The sequence below is a fragment of the Amblyraja radiata genome, chromosome 40 (assembly GCF_010909765.2).
Source record: "Amblyraja radiata isolate CabotCenter1 chromosome 40, sAmbRad1.1.pri, whole genome shotgun sequence".
Classification (NCBI taxonomy): domain Eukaryota; kingdom Metazoa; phylum Chordata; class Chondrichthyes; order Rajiformes; family Rajidae; genus Amblyraja; species Amblyraja radiata.
In genome coordinates this window covers 10,841,260-10,862,487 of record NC_045995.1, presented here as the reverse complement: position 1 = coordinate 10,862,487, position 21,228 = coordinate 10,841,260, and positions in this window count along the sequence as shown.

Sequence of the window (21,228 nt, the reverse complement as noted above, 5' to 3'; positions counted from 1 at the left end):
CATAAAGCGACGAAATTTCAGGACGTTAAAAGCAACAACATTTCAGCAAGCGAAAAGTGACAAAATTCACCCGGCAAAAAGCGATGAAAATTCAGAACATGAAAAGCAACGAAAATTAAATAGACGAAAAGCGACGAACCTTCAGGACGAGAAAAGCGATGAAAATGTAGCACGCGAAAAGCGACAAATATTTAGCATGCGAAAAGTGACAAAAATTCAGCAGGGGAAAAGTGACGAAAATTCAGCACATAAAAAGCGAGGTAAATTCAGGACGTGAAATGCGATGAGACAAAAGCACGCATCAAGCGACGAAATTTCAGGACATGAAAAGCGAAGAAACTTCAGCACACATAAAGCGATGTAAATTCAGGATATGAAATGCGATGAAACATCAGTACGCATGAAGCGATGAACTTTCAGTATGTGAAAAGCAACGAAAATTCACCAAGTGAAAAGCGACGAAAATTCAGCAAGTGAAAAGTGACCAAAATTCATTACTCGAAAAGCGACGTAAATTCAGGATGTGAAGCGATGAAACATCAGGACGCATAAAGCGACGAAATTTCAGGACGTGAAAAGTGACAAAATTTCAGCAAGCAAAAAGCGACAAAATTCAGCCTGTGGAAAGGGATGGAAATTCAGAACGTAAAAAGCAACGAAATTTCAACACGCGAAAAGCGACGAACCTTCAGAACATGAAACGCGACGAAAATTCAGCACACGAAATGCGACGAAAATTCAGCATGAGAAAAGCGACGAAAATTCAGCATGCAAAAAGCGACAAACATTCAGCACGCGAAAAGCAACGAACCTACAGGATGCGAAAAGTGACGAAAATTCCGAACGCGAAAACCAACGAAATTTCAGCACGCGAAAAGCAACGAACCTTCAGGACGCGAAAAGCGATGGAAATGAGGCACGCGAAAATTGACGAAAATTCAGCACGCGATAAGTGACAAAATTTCAGCACGCAAAAAGAGACAAAATGCAGCACACAAAAAGCGACGTAAATTCAGGATGTGAAATGCGACGAAACATCAGGATGCATAAAGCGATGAAATTTCAGGACGTTAGAAGCAACACCATTTCAGCATGAGAAAAGTGACAAAATTCACCCGGGAAAAAGCGATGAAAATTCAGAACGTGAAAAGCAACGAAAATTAAATACACGAAAAGCGATGAACCTTCAGGACGCGAAAAGCGATGAAAATGAAGCACACGAAAAGCGACAAATATTTAGCATGCGAAAAGTCACAAAAATTCAGCAGGGAAAAAGTGACGAAAATTCAGCACATAAAAAGCGAGGTCAATTCAGGACGTGAAATGCGATGAAACAAAAGTACGCATCAAGCGACGAAATTTCAGGACGTGAAAAGCGAAGAAACTTCAGCACACATAAAGCGATGTAAATTCAGGATATGAAATGCGATGAAACATCAGTACGCATGAAGCGACAAACTTTCAGGATGTGAAAAGCAACGAAAATTCACCAAGTGAAAAGCGACGAAATTTCAGCAAGTGAAAAGTGACCAAAATTCAGTACTCGAAAAGCGACGTAAATTCAGGATGTGAAGCGATGAAACATCAGGACGCATAAAGCGACGAAATTTCAGGACGTGAAAAGTGACAACATTTCAGCAAGCGAAAAGCGACAAAATTCAGCCTGTGGAAAGGGATGGAAATTCAGAACGTAAAAAGCAACGAAATTTCAACACGCGAAAAGCGACGAACCTTCAGAACGTGAAACGCGACGAAAATTCAGCACAAAAAGCGACGAAAATTCAGCATGAGAAAAGCGACGAAAATTCAGCATGCAAAAAGCGACAAACATTCAGCATGCGAAAAGCAACGAACCTACAGGATGCGAAAAGTGATGAAAATTCCGAACGCGAAAACCAACGAAATTTCAGCACGCGAAAAGCGACGAACCTTCAGGACGCGACAAGTGATGGAAATGAAGCACGCGAAAATTGACGAAAATTCAGCACGCGATAAGTGACAAAAATTCAGCACGCAAAAAGAGACAAAATGCAGCACACAAAAAGCGACGTAAATTCAGGATGTGAAATGCGACGAAACATCAGGATGCATAAAGCGATGAAATTTCAGGACGTTAGAAGCAACACCATTTCAGCATGAGAAAAGTGACAAAATTCACCCGGGAAAAAGCGATGAAAATTCAGAACGTGAAAAGCAACGAAAATTAAATACACGAAAAGCGATGAACCTTCAGGACGCGAAAAGCAATGAAAATGAAGCACACGAAAAGCGACAAATATTTAGCATGCGAAAAGTGACAAAAATTCAGCAGGGGAAAAGTGACGAAAATTCAGCACATAAAAAGCGAGGTCAATTCAGGACGTGATATGCGATGAAACAAAAGCACGCATCAAGCGACGAAATTTCAGGACATGAAAAGCGAAGAAACTTCAGCACACATAAAGCGATGTAAATTCAGGATATGAAATGCGATGAAACATCAGTACGCATGCAGCGACGAACTTTCAGGATGTGAAAAGCAACGAAAATTCACCAAGTGAAAAGCGACGAAAATTCAGCAAGTGAAAAGTGACCAAAATTCAGTACTCGAAAACTGACCAAAATTCACTACTCGAAAACTGACGTAAATTCAGGATGTGAAGCGATGAAACATCAGGACGCATAAAGCGACGAAATTTCAGGACGTGAAAAGTGACAAAATTCAGCCTGTGGAAAGGGATGGAAATTCAGAACGTAAAAAGCAACGAAATTTCAACACGCGAAAAGCGACGAACCTTCAGAACGTGAAACGCGACGAAAATTCAGCACACGAAATGCGACGAAAATTCAGCATGAGAAAAGCGACGAAAATTCAGCATGCAAAAAGCGACAAACATTCAGCACGCGAAAAGCAACGAACCTACAGGATGCGAAAAGTGACGAAAATTCCGAACGCGAAAACCAACGAAATTTCAGCACACGAAAAGCGACGAACCTTCAGGACGCGAAAAGTGATGGAAATGAAGCACGCGAAAATTGACGAAAATTCAGCACGCGATAAGTGACAAAAATTCAGCACGCAAAAAGAGACAAAATGCAGCACACAAAAAGCGACGTAAATTCAGGATGTGAAATGCGATGAAACATCAGTACGCATGAAGCGACGAACTTTCAGGATGTGAAAAGCAACGAAAATTCACCCAGTGAAAAGCGACGAAAATTCAGCAAGTGAAAAGTGACCAAAATTCAGTACTCGAAAAGCGACGTAAATTCAGGATGTGAAGCGATGAAACATCAGGACGCATAAAGCGACGGAATTTCAGGACGTGAAAAGTGACAAAATTTCAGCAAGCGAAAAGCGACAAAATTCAGCCTGTGGAAAGGGATGGAAATTCAGAACGTAAAAAGCAACGAAATTTCAACACGCGAAAAGCGACGAACCTTCAGAACGTGAAACGCGACGAAAATTCAGCACAAAAAGCGACGAAAATTCAGCATGAGAAAAGCGACGAAAATTCAGCATGCAAAAAGCGACAAACATTCAGCACGCGAAAAGCAACGAACCTACAGGATGCGAAAAGTGACGAAAATTCCGAACGCGAAAACCAACGAAATTTCAGCACGCGAAAAGCGACGAACCTTCAGGACGCGAAAAGTGATGGAAATGAAGCACGCGAAAATTGACGAAAATTCAGCACGCGATAAGTGACAAAAATTCAGCACGCAAAAAGAGACAAAATGCAGCACACAAAAAGCGACGTAAATTCAGGATGTGAAATGCGACGAAACATCAGGATGCATAAAGCGATGAAATTTCAGGACGTTAGAAGCAACACCATTTCAGCATGCGAAAAGTGACAAAATTCACCCGGGAAAAAGCGATGAAAATTCAGAACGTGAAAAGCAACGAAAATTAAATACACGAAAAGCGATGAACCTTCAGGACGCGAAAAGCGATGAAAATGAAGCACACGAAAAGCGACAAATATTTAGCATGCGAAAAGTCACAAAAATTCAGCAGGGAAAAAGTGACGAAAATTCAGCACATAAAAAGCGAGGTCAATTCAGGACGTGAAATGCGATGAAACAAAAGTATGCATCAAGCGACGAAATTTCAAGACGTGAAAAGCGAAGAAACTTCAGCACACATAAAGCGATGTAAATTCAGGATATGAAATGCGATGAAACATCAGTACGCATGAAGCGACGAAATTTCAGGATGTGAAAAGCAACGAAAATTCACCAAGTGAAAAGCGATGAAAATTCAGCAAGTGAAAAGTGACCAAAATTCAGTACTCGAAAAGCGACGTAAATTCAGGATGTGAAGCGATGAAACATCAGGACGCATAAAGCGACGAAATTTCAGGACGTGAAGAGTGACAAAATTTCAGCAAGCGAAAAGCGACAAAATTCAGCCTGTGGAAAGGGATGGAAATTCAGAACGTAAAAAGCAACGAAATTTCAACACGCGAAAAGCGACGAACCTTCAGAACGTGAAACGCGACGAAAATTCAGCACACGAAAAGCGACAAAAATTCAGCATGAGAAAAGCGACGAAAATTCAGCAGGGGAAAAGTGACGAAAATTCAGCACATAAAAAGCGAGGTCAATTCAGGACGTGAAATGCGATGAAACAAAAGCACGCATCAAGCGACGAAATTTCAGGACATGAAAAGCGAAGAAACTTCAGCACACATAAAGCGATGTAAATTCAGGATATGAAATGCGATGAAACATCAGTACGCATGCAGCGACGAACTTTCAGGATGTGAAAAGCAACGAAAATTCACCAAGTGAAAAGCGACGAAAATTCAGCAAGTGAAAAGTGACCAAAATTCAGTACTCGAAAACTGACCAAAATTCAGTACTCGAAAACTGACGTAAATTCAGGATGTGAAGCGATGAAACATCAGGACGCATAAAGCGACGAAATTTCAGGACGTGAAAAGTGACAAAATTCAGCCTGTGGAAAGGGATGGAAATTCAGAACGTAAAAAGCAACGAAATTTCAACACGCGAAAAGCGACGAACCTTCAGAACGTGAAACGCGACGAAAATTCAGCACACGAAATGCGACGAAAATTCAGCATGAGAAAAGCGACGAAAATTCAGCATGCAAAAAGCGACAAACATTCAGCACGCGAAAAGCAACGAACCTACAGGATGCGAAAAGTGACGAAAATTCCGAACGCGAAAACCAACGAAATTTCAGCACGCGAAAAGCGACGAACCTTCAGGACGCGAAAAGTGATGGAAATGAAGCACGCGAAAATTGACGAAAATTCAGCACGCGATAAGTGACAAAAATTCAGCACGCAAAAAGAGACAAAATGCAGCACACAAAAAGCGACGTAAATTCAGGATGTGAAATGCGATGAAACATCAGTACGCATGAAGCGACGAACTTTCAGGATGTGAAAAGCAACGAAAATTCACCCAGTGAAAAGCGACGAAAATTCAGCAAGTGAAAAGTGACCAAAATTCAGTACTCGAAAAGCGACGTAAATTCAGGATGTGAAGCGATGAAACATCAGGACGCATAAAGCGACGTAATTTCAGGACGTGAAAAGTGACAAAATTTCAGCAAGCGAAAAGCGACAAAATTCAGCCTGTGGAAAGGGATGGAAATTCAGAACGTAAAAAGCAACGAAATTTCAACACGCGAAAAGCGACGAACCTTCAGAACGTGAAACGCGACGAAAATTCAGCACAAAAAGCGACGAAAATTCAGCATGAGAAAAGCGACGAAAATTCAGCATGCAAAAAGCGACAAACATTCAGCACGCGAAAAGCAACGAACCTACAGGATGCGAAAAGTGACGAAAATTCCGAACGCGAAAACCAACGAAATTTCAGCACGCGAAAAGCGACGAACCTTCAGGACGCGAAAAGTGATGGAAATGAAGCACGCGAAAATTGACGAAAATTCAGCACGCGATAAGTGACAAAAATTCAGCACGCAAAAAGAGACAAAATGCAGCACACAAAAAGCGACGTAAATTCAGGATGTGAAATGCGACGAAACATCAGGATGCATAAAGCGATGAAATTTCAGGACGTTAGAAGCAACACCATTTCAGCATGCGAAAAGTGACAAAATTCACCCGGGAAAAAAGCGATGAAAATTCAGAACGTGAAAAGCAACGAAAATTAAATACACGAAAAGCGATGAACCTTCAGGACGCGAAAAGCGATGAAAATGAAGCACACGAAAAGCGACAAATATTTAGCATGCGAAAAGTCACAAAAATTCAGCAGGGAAAAAGTGACGAAAATTCAGCACATAAAAAGCGAGGTCAATTCAGGACGTGAAATGCGATGAAACAAAAGTATGCATCAAGCGACGAAATTTCAAGACGTGAAAAGCGAAGAAACTTCAGCACACATAAAGCGATGTAAATTCAGGATATGAAATGCGATGAAACATCAGTACGCATGAAGCGACGAAATTTCAGGATGTGAAAAGCAACGAAAATTCACCAAGTGAAAAGCGATGAAAATTCAGCAAGTGAAAAGTGACCAAAATTCAGTACTCGAAAAGCGACGTAAATTCAGGATGTGAAGCGATGAAACATCAGGACGCATAAAGCGACGAAATTTCAGGACGTGAAGAGTGACAAAATTTCAGCAAGCGAAAAGCGACAAAATTCAGCCTGTGGAAAGGGATGGAAATTCAGAACGTAAAAAGCAACGAAATTTCAACACGCGAAAAGCGACGAACCTTCAGAACGTGAAACGCGACGAAAATTCAGCACACGAAAAGCGACAAAAATTCAGCATGAGAAAAGCGACGAAAATTCAGCATGCAAAAAGCGACAAACATTCAGCACGCGAAAAGCAACGAACCTACAGGATGCGAAAAGTGACGAAAATTCCGAACGCGAAAACCAACGAAATTTCAGCACGCGAAAAGCGACGAACCTTCAGGACGCGAAAAGTGATGAAAATGAAGCACATGAAAATTGACGAAAATTCTGCATGCGAAAAGTGACAACAATTCAGCACGCAAAAAGCGACAAAACTGCAGCACACAAAAAGCGACGTAAATACAGGATGTGAAGCGATGAAACATCAGGACGCATAAAGCGACGAAATTTCAGGACGTGAAAAGTGACAAAATTCAGCCTGTGGAAAGGGATGGAAATTCAGAACGTAAAAAGCAACGAAATTTCAACACGCGAAAATCGACGAACCTTCAGAACGTGAAACGCGACGAAAATTCAGCATGAGAAAAGCGACGAAAATTCAGCATGCAAAAAGCGACAAACATTCAGCATGCGAAAAGCAACGAACCTACAGGATGCGAAAAGTGATGAAAATTCCGAACGCGAAAACCAACGAAATTTCAGCACGCGAAAAGCGACGAACCTTCAGGACGCGACAAGTGATGGAAATGAAGCACGCGAAAATTGACGAAAATTCAGCACGCGATAAGTGACAAAAATTCAGCACGCAAAAAGAGACAAAATGCAGCACACAAAAAGCGACGTAAATTCAGGATGTGAAATGCGACGAAACATCAGGATGCATAAAGCGATGAAATTTCAGGACGTTAGAAGCAACACCATTTCAGCATGCGAAAAGTGACAAAATTCACCCGGGAAAAAGCGATGAAAATTCAGAACGTGAAAAGCAACGAAAATTAAATACACGAAAAGCGATGAACCTTCAGGACGCGAAAAGCGATGAAAATGAAGCACACGAAAAGCGACAAATATTTAGCATGCGAAAAGTCACAAAAATTCAGCAGGGAAAAAGTGACGAAAATTCAGCACATAAAAAGCGAGGTCAATTCAGGACGTGAAATGCGATGAAACAAAAGTATGCATCAAGCGACGAAATTTCAGGACGTGAAAAGCGAAGAAACTTCAGCACACATAAAGCGATGTAAATTCAGGATATGAAATGCGATGAAACATCAGTACGCATGAAGCGACGAAATTTCAGGATGTGAAAAGCAACGAAAATTCACCAAGTGAAAAGCGATGAAAATTCAGCAAGTGAAAAGTGACCAAAATTCAGTACTCGAAAAGCGACGTAAATTCAGGATGTGAAGCGATGAAACATCAGGACGCATAAAGCGACGAAATTTCAGGACGTGAAAAGTGACAAAATTTCAGCAAGCGAAAAGCGACAAAATTCAGCCTGTGGAAAGGGATGGAAATTCAGAACGTAAAAAGCAACGAAATTTCAACACGCGAAAAGCGACGAACCTTCAGAACGTGAAACGCGACGAAAATTCAGCACACGAAAAGCGACAAAAATTCAGCATGAGAAAAGCGACGAAAATTCAGCATGCAAAAAGCGACAAACATTCAGCACGCGAAAAGCAACGAACCTACAGGGTGCGAAAAGTGACGAAAATTCCGAACGCGAAAACCAACGAAATTTCAGCAGGCGAAAAGCGACGAACCTTCAGGACGCGAAAAGTGATGAAAATGAAGCACATGAAAATTGACGAAAATTCTGCATGCGAAAAGTGACAACAATTCAGCACGCAAAAAGCGACAAAACTGCAGCACACAAAAAGCGACGTAAATACAGGATGTGTAATGCGATGAAACATCAGGATGCATAAAGCGACGAAATTTCAGGACGTTAAAAGCAACAACATTTCAGCAAGCGAAAAGTGACAAAATTCACCCGGCAAAAAGCGATGAAAATTCAGAACATGAAAAGCAACGAAAATTAAATAGACGAAAAGCGACGAACCTTCAGGACGAGAAAAGCGATGAAAATGTAGCACGCGAAAAGCGACAAATATTTAGCATGCGAAAAGTGACAAAAATTCAGCAGGGGAAAAGTGACGAAAATTCAGCACATAAAAAGCGAGGTCAATTCAGGACGTGAAATGCGATGAGACAAAAGCACGCATCAAGCGACGAAATTTCAGGACATGAAAAGCGAAGAAACTTCAGCACACATAAAGCGATGTAAATTCAGGATATGAAATGCGATGAAACATCAGTACGCATGAAGCGACGAACTTTCAGGATGTGAAAAGCAACGAAAATTCACCAAGTGAAAAGCGACGAAAATTCAGCAAGTGAAAAGTGACCAAAATTCAGTACTCGAAAACTGACGTAAATTCAGGATGTGAAGCGATGAAACATCAGGACGCATAAAGCGACGAAATTTCAGGACGTGAAAAGTGACAAAATTCAGCCTGTGGAAAGGGATGGAAATTCAGAACGTAAAAAGCAACGAAATTTCAACACGCGAAAAGCGACGAACCTTCAGAACGTGAAACGCGACGAAAATTCAGCACACGAAATGCGACGAAAATTCAGCATGAGAAAAGCGACGAAAATTCAGCATGCAAAAAGCGACAAACATTCAGCACGCGAAAAGCAACGAACCTACAGGATGCGAAAAGTGACGAAAATTCCGAACGCGAAAACCAACGAAATTTCAGCACGCGAAAAGCGACGAACCTTCAGGACACATAAAGCGATGTAAATTCAGGATATGAAATGCGATGAAACATCAGTACGCATGAAGCGACGAACTTTCAGGATGTGAAAAGCAACAAAAATTCACCAAGTGAAAAGCGACGAAAATTCAGTACTCGAAAAGCGACGTAAATTCAGGATGTGAAGCGATGAAACATCAGGACGCATAAAGCGACGAAATTTCAGGACGTGAAAAGTGACAAAATTTCAGCAAGCGAAAAGCGACAACATTCAGCCTGTGGAAAGGGATGGAAATTCAGAACGTAAAAAGCAACGAAATTTCAACACGCGAAAAGCGACGAACCTTCAGAACGTGAAACATGACGAAAATTCAGCACACGAAAAGCGACGAAAATTCTGCATGAGAAAAGCGACGAAAATTCAGCATGCAAAAAGCGACAAACATTCAGCACGCGAAAAGCAACGAACCTACAGGATGCGAAAAGTGACGAAAATTCCGAACGCGAAAACCAACGAAATTTCAGCACGCGAAAAGCGACGAACCTTCAGGACGCGAAAAGTGATGGAAATGAAGCACGCGAAAATTGACGAAAATTCAGCACGCGATAAGTGACAAAAATTCAGCACGCAAAAAGAGACAAAATGCAGCACACAAAAAGCGACGTAAATTCAGGATGTGAAATGCGATGAAACATCAGTACGCATGAAGCGACGAACTTTCAGGATGTGAAAAGGAACGAAAATTCACCCAGTGAAAAGCGACGAAAATTCAGCAAGTGAAAAGTGACCAAAATTCAGTACTCGAAAAGCGACGTAAATTCAGGATGTGAAGCGATGAAACATCAGGACGCATAAAGCGACGGAATTTCAGGACGTGAAAAGTGACAAAATTTCAGCAAGCGAAAAGCGACAAAATTCAGCCTGTGGAAAGGGATGGAAATTCAGAACGTAAAAAGCAACGAAATTTAAACACGTGAAAAGCGACGAACCTTCAGAACGTGAAACGCGATGAAAATTCAGCACAAAAAGCGACGAAAATTCAGCATGCGAAAAGTGACAAAATTCACCCGGGAAAAAGCGATGAAAATTCAGAACGTGAAAAGCAACGAAAATTAAATACACGAAAAGCGATGAACCTTCAGGACGCGAAAAGCGATGAAAATGAAGCACACGAAAAGCGACAAATATTTAGCATGCGAAAAGTCACAAAAATTCAGCAGGGAAAAAGTGACGAAAATTCAGCACATAAAAAGCGAGGTCAATTCAGGACGTGAAATGCGATGAAACAAAAGTATGCATCAAGCGACGAAATTTCAAGACGTGAAAAGCGAAGAAACTTCAGCACACATAAAGCGATGTAAATTCAGGATATCAAATGCGATGAAACATCAGTACGCATGAAGCGACGAAATTTCAGGATGTGAAAAGCAACGAAAATTCACCAAGTGAAAAGCGATGAAAATTCAGCAAGTGAAAAGTGACCAAAATTCAGTACTCGAAAAGCGACGTAAATTCAGGATGTGAAGCGATGAAACATCAGGACGCATAAAGCGACGAAATTTCAGGACGTGAAAAGTGACAAAATTTCAGCAAGCGAAAAGCGACAAAATTCAGCCTGTGGAAAGGGATGGAAATTCAGAACGTAAAAAGCAACGAAATTTCAACACGCGAAAAGCGACGAACCTTCAGAACGTGAAACGCGACGAAAATTCAGCACACGAAAAGCGACAAAAATTCAGCATGAGAAAAGCGACGAAAATTCAGCATGCAAAAAGCGACAAACATTCAGCACGCGAAAAGCAACGAACCTACAGGATGCGAAAAGTGACGAAAATTCCGAACGCGAAAACCAACGAAATTTCAGCACGCGAAAAGCGACGAACCTTCAGGACGCGAAAAGTGATGAAAATGAAGCACATGAAAATTGACGAAAATTCTGCATGCGAAAAGTGACAACAATTCAGCACACAAAAAGCGACGTAAATACAGGATGTGTAATGCGATGAAACATCAGGATGCACAAAGCGACGAAATTTCAGGACGTTAAAAGCAACAACATTTCAGCATGCGAAAAGTGACAAAATTCACCCGGCAAAAAGCGATGAAAATTCAGAACATGATAAGCAACGAAAATTAAATAGACGAAAAGCGACGAACCTTCAGGACGAGAAAAGCGATGAAAATGAAGCACACGAAAAGCGACAAATATTTAGCATGCGAAAAGTCACAAAAATTCAGCAGGGAAAAAGTGACGAAAATTCAGCACATAAAAAGCGAGGTCAATTCAGGACGTGAAATGCGATGAAACAAAAGTATGCATCAAGCGACGAAATTTCAAGACGTGAAAAGCGAAGAAACTTCAGCACACATAAAGCGATGTAAATTCAGGATATGAAATGCGATGAAACATCAGTACGCATGAAGCGACGAAATTTCAGGATGTGAAAAGCAACGAAAATTCACCAAGTGAAAAGCGATGAAAATTCAGCAAGTGAAAAGTGACCAAAATTCAGTACTCGAAAAGCGACGTAAATTCAGGATGTGAAGCGATGAAACATCAGGACGCATAAAGCGACGAAATTTCAGGACGTGAAGAGTGACAAAATTTCAGCAAGCGAAAAGCGACAAAATTCAGCCTGTGGAAAGGGATGGAAATTCAGAACGTAAAAAGCAACGAAATTTCAACACGCGAAAAGCGACGAACCTTCAGAACGTGAAACGCGACGAAAATTCAGCACACGAAAAGCGACAAAAATTCAGCATGAGAAAAGCGACGAAAATTCAGCATGCAAAAAGCGACAAACATTCAGCACGCGAAAAGCAACGAACCTACAGGATGCGAAAAGTGACGAAAATTCCGAACGCGAAAACCAACGAAATTTCAGCACGCGAAAAGCGACGAACCTTCAGGACGCGAAAAGTGATGAAAATGAAGCACATGAAAATTGACGAAAATTCTGCATGCGAAAAGTGACAACAATTCAGCACGCAAAAAGCGACAAAACTGCAGCACACAAAAAGCGACGTAAATACAGGATGTGAAGCGATGAAACATCAGGACGCATAAAGCGACGAAATTTCAGGACGTGAAAAGTGACAAAATTCAGCCTGTGGAAAGGGATGGAAATTCAGAACGTAAAAAGCAACGAAATTTCAACACGCGAAAATCGACGAACCTTCAGAACGTGAAACGCGACGAAAATTCAGCATGAGAAAAGCGACGAAAATTCAGCATGCAAAAAGCGACAAACATTCAGCATGCGAAAAGCAACGAACCTACAGGATGCGAAAAGTGATGAAAATTCCGAACGCGAAAACCAACGAATTTCAGCACGCGAAAAGCGACGAACCTTCAGGACGCGACAAGTGATGGAAATGAAGCACGCGAAAATTGACGAAAATTCAGCACGCGATAAGTGACAAAAATTCAGCACGCAAAAAGAGACAAAATGCAGCACACAAAAAGCGACGTAAATTCAGGATGTGAAATGCGACGAAACATCAGGATGCATAAAGCGATGAAATTTCAGGACGTTAGAAGCAACACCATTTCAGCATGCGAAAAGTGACAAAATTCACCCGGGAAAAAGCGATGAAAATTCAGAACGTGAAAAGCAACGAAAATTAAATACACGAAAAGCGATGAACCTTCAGGACGCGAAAAGCGATGAAAATGAAGCACACGAAAAGCGACAAATATTTAGCATGCGAAAAGTCACAAAAATTCAGCAGGGAAAAAGTGACGAAAATTCAGCACATAAAAAGCGAGGTCAATTCAGGACGTGAAATGCGATGAAACAAAAGTATGCATCAAGCGACGAAATTTCAGGACGTGAAAAGCGAAGAAACTTCAGCACACATAAAGCGATGTAAATTCAGGATATGAAATGCGATGAAACATCAGTACGCATGAAGCGACGAAATTTCAGGATGTGAAAAGCAACGAAAATTCACCAAGTGAAAAGCGATGAAAATTCAGCAAGTGAAAAGTGACCAAAATTCAGTACTCGAAAAGCGACGTAAATTCAGGATGTGAAGCGATGAAACATCAGGACGCATAAAGCGACGAAATTTCAGGACGTGAAAAGTGACAAAATTTCAGCAAGCGAAAAGCGACAAAATTCAGCCTGTGGAAAGGGATGGAAATTCAGAACGTAAAAAGCAACGAAATTTCAACACGCGAAAAGCGACGAACCTTCAGAACGTGAAACGCGACGAAAATTCAGCACACGAAAAGCGACAAAAATTCAGCATGAGAAAAGCGACGAAAATTCAGCATGCAAAAAGCGACAAACATTCAGCACGCGAAAAGCAACGAACCTACAGGGTGCGAAAAGTGACGAAAATTCCGAACGCGAAAACCAACGAAATTTCAGCAGGCGAAAAGCGACGAACCTTCAGGACGCGAAAAGTGATGAAAATGAAGCACATGAAAATTGACGAAAATTCTGCATGCGAAAAGTGACAACAATTCAGCACGCAAAAAGCGACAAAACTGCAGCACACAAAAAGCGACGTAAATACAGGATGTGTAATGCGATGAAACATCAGGATGCATAAAGCGACGAAATTTCAGGACGTTAAAAGCAACAACATTTCAGCAAGCGAAAAGTGACAAAATTCACCCGGCAAAAAGCGATGAAAATTCAGAACATGAAAAGCAACGAAAATTAAATAGACGAAAAGCGACGAACCTTCAGGACGAGAAAAGCGATGAAAATGTAGCACGCGAAAAGCGACAAATATTTAGCATGCGAAAAGTGACAAAAATTCAGCAGGGGAAAAGTGACGAAAATTCAGCACATAAAAAGCGAGGTCAATTCAGGACGTGAAATGCGATGAGACAAAAGCACGCATCAAGCGACGAAATTTCAGGACATGAAAAGCGAAGAAACTTCAGCACACATAAAGCAATGTAAATTCAGGATATGAAATGCGATGAAACATCAGTACGCATGAAGCGACGAACTTTCAGGATGTGAAAAGCAACGAAAATTCACCAAGTGAAAAGCGACGAAAATTCAGCAAGTGAAAAGTGACCAAAATTCAGTACTCGAAAACTGACGTAAATTCAGGATGTGAAGCGATGAAACATCAGGACGCATAAAGCGACGAAATTTCAGGACGTGAAAAGTGACAAAATTCAGCCTGTGGAAAGGGATGGAAATTCAGAACGTAAAAAGCAACGAAATTTCAACACGCGAAAAGCGACGAACCTTCAGAACGTGAAACGCGACGAAAATTCAGCACACGAAATGCGACGAAAATTCAGCATGAGAAAAGCGACGAAAATTCAGCATGCAAAAAGCGACAAACATTCAGCACGCGAAAAGCAACGAACCTACAGGATGCGAAAAGTGACGAAAATTCCGAACGCGAAAACCAACGAAATTTCAGCACGCGAAAAGCGACGAACCTTCAGGACACATAAAGCGATGTAAATTCAGGATATGAAATGCGATGAAACATCAGTACGCATGAAGCGACGAACTTTCAGGATGTGAAAAGCAACAAAAATTCACCAAGTGAAAAGCGACGAAAATTCAGTACTCGAAAAGCGACGTAAATACAGGATGTGAAGCGATGAAACATCAGGACGCATAAAGTGACGAAATTTCACGACGTTAAAAGCAACAACATTTCAGCGAGCGAAAAGTGACAAAATTCAGCCTGTGGAAAGGGATGGAAATTCAGAACGTAAAAAGCAACGAAATTTCAACACGCGAAAAGCGACGAACCTTCAGAACGTGAAACATGACGAAAATTCAGCACACGAAAAGCGACGAAAATTCTGCATGAGAAAAGCGACGAAAATTCAGCATGCAAAAAGCGACAAACATTCAGCACGCGAAAAGCAACGAACCTACAGGATGCGAAAAGTGACGAAAATTCCGAACGCGAAAACCAACGAAATTTCAGCACGCGAAAAGCGACGAACCTTCAGGACGCGAAAAGTGATGGAAATGAAGCACGCGAAAATTGACGAAAATTCAGCACGCGATAAGTGACAAAAATTCAGCACGCAAAAAGAGACAAAATGCAGCACACAAAAAGCGACGTAAATTCAGGATGTGAAATGCGATGAAACATCAGTACGCATGAAGCGACGAACTTTCAGGATGTGAAAAGGAACGAAAATTCACCCAGTGAAAAGCGACGAAAATTCAGCAAGTGAAAAGTGACCAAAATTCAGTACTCGAAAAGCGACGTAAATTCAGGATGTGAAGCGATGAAACATCAGGACGCATAAAGCGACGGAATTTCAGGACGTGAAAAGTGACAAAATTTCAGCAAGCGAAAAGCGACAAAATTCAGCCTGTGGAAAGGGATGGAAATTCAGAACGTAAAAAGCAACGAAATTTAAACACGTGAAAAGCGACGAACCTTCAGAACGTGAAACGCGATGAAAATTCAGCACAAAAAGCGACGAAAATTCAGCATGCGAAAAGTGACAAAATTCACCCGGGAAAAAGCGATGAAAATTCAGAACGTGAAAAGCAACGAAAATTAAATACACGAAAAGCGATGAACCTTCAGGACGCGAAAAGCGATGAAAATGAAGCACACGAAAAGCGACAAATATTTAGCATGCGAAAAGTCACAAAAATTCAGCAGGGAAAAAGTGACGAAAATTCAGCACATAAAAAGCGAGGTCAATTCAGGACGTGAAATGCGATGAAACAAAAGTATGCATCAAGCGACGAAATTTCAAGACGTGAAAAGCGAAGAAACTTCAGCACACATAAAGCGATGTAAATTCAGGATATCAAATGCGATGAAACATCAGTACGCATGAAGCGACGAAATTTCAGGATGTGAAAAGCAACGAAAATTCACCAAGTGAAAAGCGATGAAAATTCAGCAAGTGAAAAGTGACCAAAATTCAGTACTCGAAAAGCGACGTAAATTCAGGATGTGAAGCGATGAAACATCAGGACGCATAAAGCGACGAAATTTCAGGACGTGAAAAGTGACAAAATTTCAGCAAGCGAAAAGCGACAAAATTCAGCCTGTGGAAAGGGATGGAAATTCAGAACGTAAAAAGCAACGAAATTTCAACACGCGAAAAGCGACGAACCTTCAGAACGTGAAACGCGACGAAAATTCAGCACACGAAAAGCGACAAAAATTCAGCATGAGAAAAGCGACGAAAATTCAGCATGCAAAAAGCGACAAACATTCAGCACGCGAAAAGCAACGAACCTACAGGATGCGAAAAGTGACGAAAATTCCGAACGCGAAAACCAACGAAATTTCAGCACGCAAAAAGCGACGAACCTTCAGGACGCGAAAAGTGATGAAAATGAAGCACATGAAAATTGACGAAAATTCTGCATGCGAAAAGTGACAACAATTCAGCACACAAAAAGCGACGTAAATACAGGATGTGTAATGCGATGAAACATCAGGATGCACAAAGCGACGAAATTTCAGGACGTTAAAAGCAACAACATTTCAGCAAGCGAAAAGTGACAAAATTCACCCGGCAAAAAGCGATGAAAATTCAGAACATGATAAGCAACGAAAATTAAATAGACGAAAAGCGACGAACCTTCAGGACGAGAAAAGCGATGAAAATGTAGCACGCGAAAAGCGACAAATATTTAGCATGCGAAAAGTGACAAAAATTCAGCAGGGGAAAAGTGACGAAAATTCAGCACATAAAAAGCGAGGTCAATTCAGGACGTGAAATGCGATGAGACAAAAGCACGCATCAAGCGACGAAATTTCAGGACATGAAAAGCGAAGAAACTTCAGCACACATAAAGCGATGTAAATTCAGGATATGAAATGCGATGAAACATCAGTACGCATGAAGCGACGAACTTTCAGGATGTGAAAAGCAACGAAAATTCACCAAGTGAAAAGCGACGAAAATTCAGCAAGTGAAAAGTGACCAAAATTCAGTACTCGAAAAGCGACGTAAATTCAGGATGTGAAGCGATGAAACATCACGACGCATAAAGCGACGAAATTTCAGGACGTGAAAAGTGACAAAATTCAGCCTGTGGAAAGGGATGGAAATTCAGATCGTAAAAAGCAACGAAATTTCAACACGCGAAAAGCGACGAACCTTCAGAACGTGAAACGCGACGAAAATTCAGCACACAAAAAGCGACGAAAATTCAGCATGAGAAAAGCGACGAAAATTCAGCATGCAAAAAGCGACAAACATTCAGCACGCGAAAAGCAACGAACCTACAGGATGCGAAAAGTGTAAATGTGAAATGCGACGAAACATCAGGATGCATAAAGCGATGAAATTTCAGGACGTTAGAAGCAATACCATTTCAGCATGCAAAAAGTGACAAAATTCACCCGGCAAAAAGCGATGAAAATTCAGAACGTGAAAAGCAACGAAAATTAAATACACGAAAAGCGATGAACCTTCAGGACGCGAAAAGCGATGAAAATGAAGCACACGAAAAGCGACAAATATTTAGCATGCGAAAAGTCACAAAAATTCAGCAGGGAAAAAGTGACGAAAATTCAGCACATAAAAAGCGAGGTCAATTCAGGACGTGAAATGCGATGAAACAAAAGTATGCATCAAGCGACGAAATTTCAGGACGTGAAAAGCGAAGAAACTTCAGCACACATAAATCGATGTAAATTCAGGATATGAAATGCGATGAAACATCAGTACGCATGAAGCGACGTACTTTCAGGATGTGAAAAGCAACGAAAATTCACCAAGTGAAAAGCGACGAAAATTCAGCAAGTGAAAAGTGACCAAAATTCAGTACTCGAAAAGCGACGTAAATTCAGGATGTGAAGCGATGAAACATCAGGACGCATAAAGCGACGGAATTTCAGGACGTGAAAAGTGACAAAATTTCAGCAAGCGAAAAGCGACAAAATTCAGCCTGTGGAAAGGGATGGAAATTCAGAACGTAAAAAGCAACGAAATTTCAACACGCGAAAAGCGACGAACCTTCAGAACGTGAAACGCGACGAAAATTCAGCACAAAAAGCGACGAAAATTCAGCATGAGAAAAGCGACGAAAATTCAGCATGCAAAAAGCGACAAACATTCAGCACGCGAAAAGCAACGAACCTACAGGATGCGAAAAGTGACGGAAATTCCGAACGCGAAAACCAACGAAATTTCAGCACGCGAAAAGCGACGAACCTTCAGGACGCGAAAAGTGATGGAAATGAAGCACGCGAAAATTGACGAAAATTCAGCACGCGATAAGTAACAAAAATTCAGCACGCAAAAAGAGACAAAATGCAGCACACAAAAAGCGACGTAAATTCAGGATGTGAAATGCGACGAAACATCAGGATGCATAAAGCGATGAAATTTCAGGACGTTAGAAGCAACACCATTTCAGCATGCGAAAAGTGACAAAATTCACCCGGGAAAAAGCGATGAAAATTCAGAACGTGAAAAGCAACGAAAATTAAATACACGAAAAGCGATGAACCTTCAGGACGCGAAAAGCGATGAAAATGAAGCACACGAAAAGCGACAAATATTTAGCATGCGAAAAGTCACAAAAATTCAGCAGGGAAAAAGTGACGAAAATTCAGCACATAAAAAGCGAGGTCAATTCAGGACGTGAAATGCGATGAAACAAAAGTACGCATCAAGCGAGAAATTTCAGGACGTGAAAAGCGAAGAAACTTCAGCACACATAAAGCGATGTAAATTCAGGATATGAAATGCGATGAAACATCAGTACGCATGAAGCGACGAACTTTCAGGATGTGAAAAGCAACGAAAATTCACCAAGTGAAAAGCGACGAAATTTCAGCAAGTGAAAAGTGACCAAAATTCAGTACTCGAAAAGTGACGTAAATTCAGGATGTGAAGCGATGAAACATCAGGACGCATAAAGCGACGACATTTCAGGACGTGAAAAGTGACAAAATTTCAGCAAGCGAAAAGCGACAAAATTCAGCATGTGGAAAGGGATGGAAATTCAGAACGTAAAAAGCAACGAAATTTGAACACGCGAAAAGCGACGAACCTTCAGAACGTGAAACGCAACGAAAATTCAGCACACAAAAAGCGACGAAAATTCAGCATGAGAAAAGCGACGAAAATTCAGCATGCAAAAAGCGACAAACATTCAGCACGCGAAAAGCAACGAACCTACAGGATGCGAAAAGTGTAAATGTGAAATGCGACGAAACATCAGGATGCATAAAGCGATGAAATTTCAGGACGTTAGAAGCAATACCATTTCAGCATGCAAAAAGTGACAAAATTCACCCGGCAAAAAGCGATGAAAATTCAGAACGTGAAAAGCAACGAAAATTAAATACACGAAAAGCGATGAACCTTCAGGACGCGAAAAGCGATGAAAATGAAGCACACGAAAAGCGACAAATATTTAGCATGCGAAAAGTCACAAAAATTCAGCAGGGAAAAAGTGACGAAAATTCAGCACATAAAAAGCGAGGTCAATTCAGGACGTGAAATGCGATGAAACAAAAGTACGCATCAAGCGACGAAATTTCAGGACGTGAAAAGCGAAGAAACTTCAGCACACATAAATCGATGTAAATTCAGGATATGAAATGCGATGAAACATCAGTACGCATGAAGCGACGAACTTTCAGGATGTGAAAAGCAACGAAAATTCACCAAGTGAAAAGCGACGAAAATTCAGCAAGTGAAAAGTGACCAAAATTCAGTACTCGAAAAGCGACGTAAATTCAGGATGTGAAGCGATGAAACATCAGGACGCATAAAGCGACGGAATTTCAGGACGTGAAAAGTGACAAAATTTCAGCAAGCGAAAAGCGACAAAATTCAGCCTGTGGAAAGGGATGGAAATTCAGAACGTAAAAAGCAACGAAATTTCAACACGCGAAAAGCGACGAACCTTCAGAACGTGAAACGCGACGAAAATTCAGCACAAAAAGCGACGAAAATTCAGCATGAGAAAAGCGACGAAAATTCAGCATGCAAAAAGCGACAAACATTCAGCACGCGAAAAGCAACGAACCTACAGGATGCGAAAAGTGACGGAAATTCCGAACGCGAAAACCAACGAAATTTCAGCACGCGAAAAGCGACGAACCTTCAGGACGCAAAAAGAGACAAAATGCAGCACACAAAAAGCGACGTAAATTCAGGATGTGAAATGCGACGAAACATCAGGATGCATAAAGCGATGAAATTTCAGGACGTTAGAAGCAACACCATTTCAGCATGCGAAAAGTGACAAAATTCACCCGGGAAAAAGCGATGAAAATTCAGAACGTGAAAAGCAACGAAAATTAAATACACGAAAAGCGATGAACCTTCAGGACGCGAAAAGCGATGAAAATGAAGCACACGAAAAGCGACAAATATTTAGCATGCGAAAAGTCACAAAAATTCAGCAGGGAAAAAGTGACGAAAATTCAGCACATAAAAAGCGAGGTCAATTCAGGACGTGAAATGCGATGAAACAAAAGTACGCATCAAGCGACGAAATTTCAGGACGTGAAAAGCGAAGAAACTTCAGCACACATAAAGCGATGTAAATTCAGGATATGAAATGCGATGAAACATCAGTACGCATGAAGCGACGAAATTTCAGGATGTGAAAAGCAACGAAAATTCACCAAGTGAAAAGCGATGAAAATTCAGCAAGTGAAAAGTGACCAAAATTCAGTACTCGAAAAGCGACGTAAATTCAGGATGTGAAGCGATGAAACATCAGGACGCATAAAGCGACGAAATTTCAGGACGTGAAAAGTGACAAAATTTCAGCAAGCGAAAAGCGACAAAATTCAGCCTGTGGAAAGGGTTGGAAATTCAGAACGTAAAAAGCAACGAAATTGCAACACGCGAAAAGCGACGAACCTTCAGAACGTGAAACGCGACGAAAATTCA